Here is a 4,199-nt window from a genome sequence, read left to right on the forward strand (position 1 = left end):
TGAGAGTGCATATTGTATTTTAGACATTTGTGGGTGGGATGTATGTGAAAATAAAGCTACACTTAATTGAACTTATAAGTAACAGATCTTTTGCAGAGACTGAATTTTACTGGTAACTGTGAATTGGGATACTAGTATGTGGACAGGTACCAGTGAGTCAGTAATCACTTGTGCCACAAACTGACTCATTCAAGCCATCCCACATTCTTCCTATAATGAGAGAATCAAAAAGTGTGTGTATGTGTACACACAAGGGCTCTTGGGTGCCCAGGGGGATTACATCTTATTTTCATACTTGTTTTTACAATTTTGAGACCATTTATTGAGGTACAATACCTAAGCCAGATCAATATAGATCATTTTTGATTGAAGTAAGTGGGATGAACTCTACTAATTGTGATTAAGGATCAACTGCTGAGGGTTTAAAATTAACACTCAAACATCAATTGATCCCTCTACACCAATGATGTACAGCTGAAAGAGAAATCAGAAAAATCATCCCATTCACAATAAACACACACACACACACACACACACACACACACATGGGAATCAATCTAACAAAAGAAGTGAATGATGTCTATAATGAAAACTACAGAATACTAAAGAAAGAAATTGAAGAAGACCTTAGAAAATGAAAAGATCTCCCATGTTCTTAGATAGGCAGGATTGATATTGTCAAAATGGCCATACTACCAAAAGCATTATACAGATTTAATGCAATTCCTATTTAAATTCCAATGGAATTCTTCATAGAAATAGAAAAATCAGTATAAAATTCATTTGGAAAAACAAGAGGCCCAGAATAGCCAAAGCAATTCTTAACAAGAAAAGTGATGCAGGAGACATCACAATAACAGACCTTAAATTTATACTATGACCTAACATAACATTACAAAGCCCTAGAAAAAGAGGAAAAACTCAACACCAAAAGCAGTAGAAAACAAGAAATAATTAAAATCAGAGATAAAATTGAAGCAAAAAAATTTTTTTAATTGAAAAAGAGTTTGTTCTTTGGAAAAATAAGTAAATTTGATAAATCTCTAGCCATGCTAACAAAGAGAAAGAGAGAAATCCCAAATTACTAAAATATGTGATGAAAAAGGAAATATCACCATTGATACTACTAAAATACAGAAAATAATTGGAAAGAATTTTGAAAAAACTATACTGCAATAAAATAAAATATCCCAAAGACATCAACAAATTTCTAGAGACATATGAACTACCCAAACTGAAAATGTAGGACATACACGATTTAAATAGGACAATATCAAACAATGAAATAGAAGATACCATCAAAAGCCTACCAATCAAAAAAAGCCCAGGACCAGATGCATTCTCAACCAAGTTCTACAATACATTAAAAGAAAAACTAACACCAATATTCCTCAAATTATTCCATGAAATAGAAAAGGAGGGAAACCTTCCAAAACTCATTCTATGAGGCTAATATCACACTGATACCAAAACCAGACAAGGACACATCAAGGAAAGAAAACTTCAGACCAATATGATGAACATAGACACAAAAATTCTTAATAAAATTCTGGCAAATCACAAACAAAAATATATTAAAAGATAGTGCACCATTATTAAATGGAGTTTATCCCAGGAATACAAGGTTGGTTCAACATACAGAAATCAATAAACGTAATTCATCACATCAATAGAATTAAAAACAAGAATCATATGATCATCTCAATAGATGCAGAAAGAGCATCTGACAAAATACAGCACCCCTTCATGTTCAAAATACCAGAAAAACTAGTAATACTAGAAACATACCTAAACATTGTAAAAGCAATACAGGTTAAACCAAGGTCAAAATCATTCTAAACAGAGAAAAACTGAAAGCATTCCCTCTAAAAACTGGAACAAGGCAAAAATGCCCTCACACTTTTAGTCAATATACATTGAAACTGTAGCCAAAGCAATCAGGCAAAAGAAAGAAATTAAAGGGCTATGTATAGGAAAAGAAGAGCTTAAACTATCACAATTTGCCAATGACATGATTCTATATTTATAAGATCTAAATAAATTCCATCAGAAAACTTGTAAAACTAATAAATGAATTCAGCAGAGTAGCAGGATATGAAATCAATACCCATAAATCAAAAGCATTCCTATACATCAGTGATGAATCTACTGAAAATTAAGAAAATTGCCAATTCACAATAGCCTCAAAAAATTACTAGGGAATCAATTTGACAAAAGAGGTGAAAGACCCCTACAATCAAAAATATAGAACACTACAGAAAGAAATTGAAGAAAACCTTAGAAGATGGAAAAATCTCCCATGCTCCCAGATAGGAAGAACTGTTGTCAAAATGCCCATACTATCAAAAGCATTATACAGATTTAATGCATGTCCTATTAAAATTTCAATAACATTCTTCACAAAACTAGAAAAAGCAGTCATGAAATTTATTTGGAAAAAAAAAATAAGAGACCCAGAATAGTCAAAGCAATCCTTAGCAACTAGAGTAAAGTAGGAGGCTTCACAATACCAGACCTTAAACTATACTACAGAGCCATAGTAAAAAAAAAAAATGGCATGGTATTGGCACCAAACAGACATAAAGACCAATAGTACACAATAGAAGACACGGAGATATACACATATTAATACAGTCATCTCATATTAAACAAAGGTGTCAAAAACATACATTGGAGAAAAGATAGCCTCCTCAACAAACAGTTCTGGAAAAATTGGAAATCCACATGTAAAAAAATGAAACTAAACCCCTCTCACCCTGCAAGAAACTCGATTCAAAGTGGATCAATGACCTAGGCACTAGAACAGAGATCCTTCACCTAATAGAAGAAAAAGTAGGCCCAAATCTTCACCATGTAGGCCTATTATCTGACTTCCTTAACAAGACTCCTAAAGTGCAGGAAGAAAACTCAAGAATCAATAAATGGGATGGCTTCAAATTTGAAAGCTTCTTCACAGCAAAGGAAATAAGAACATATACAGAGAGCCTACAGAATGGCAAAAAATCTTTACCACATGCACCTCGGAGTATTAATCTCCAGGATATACAAAGAATTCAGAAAACTTAACATCAAAAAACAAATAACCCAATCAATAAATGGGCTAAGGAACTAAAAGCACTTCACAGAAGAAATACAATTGATCAACAAATATATGAAAAAAATGTTCAGTGTCTCTATCAATAAGAGAAATGCAAACCAAAACTACTCTAAGATTTCACCTCACTCCTGTCAGAATGGCAATTATCAAGAATACAAGCAATAATAAATGTTAAGGATGTGAGGAGAAAGGTACACTCATACATTGCTGATAAGACTGAAAATTGGTGCAACCACTAAGGAAAGCAGTATGGAGATTCTTCATAAAGCTTGGAATGGAACCCGACTATTCCACTCCTTATACCCAAAGGACTTAAAATCAGCATACTGCAGTGATAAAGCCACATCAATGTTTATAACAGCTCAATTCACAATAGCCAAACTATGGCACCAACTTACATGTCCTTCAACACTTAAATGTATAAAGAAAATGTGGTACATATATACAATGGAATATTACTCAGCCTTAAAGAAAAATGAAATCATGGCATTTGCTGGTAAATAGATGGAGATGGAAATATCATGCTAAGCAAAATAAGCCAATCCCCAAAAACCAAAGCCCAAATGTTTTCTCTGTATGAAGATGCTAATTCATAATAAGGGGTAGGGGGACTAGGAAAGAATAGAGTTACTTTAGATTGGGTAGAGGTGAGTAAAAGAAGGGGAGAGGTTTGAGGGTAGGAAGTATAATAGAATGAATCATACATTATTACCCTATATACATATATGACTATACAACCAGTGTGATTCTCTATGGTGTACCACCAGAAGAATGAGAAATTATACTCCAGGCTGAGGAAATAGCTCAGTTGGTAAAGTGGTAAAGTGCTTGCCTCCCATGCACATATAACCAGGGTTCAATCCTCAGCACCACAAAACAAAAAGAATTTATACTCCATTAATACATGATGTGTCAAAGTGCATTCTACTGTCCTGTATAACTAATTATAATAAATTTTAAAATGTGGCTAAAGGCCAAAAAATAATATATAAGATAGGAAAAGGATTATATCTCATCCAGATTTATATAAAAGTAATTTTGTAAAGCACCTCAGCAGATGAGAGCTACTTTTAGTTACATGATAACTTTGAGAATTTAGTAA

The sequence above is a fragment of the Callospermophilus lateralis genome, chromosome 6 (assembly GCF_048772815.1).
Source record: "Callospermophilus lateralis isolate mCalLat2 chromosome 6, mCalLat2.hap1, whole genome shotgun sequence".
In the NCBI taxonomy this organism is placed as follows: Eukaryota; Metazoa; Chordata; class Mammalia; order Rodentia; family Sciuridae; genus Callospermophilus; species Callospermophilus lateralis.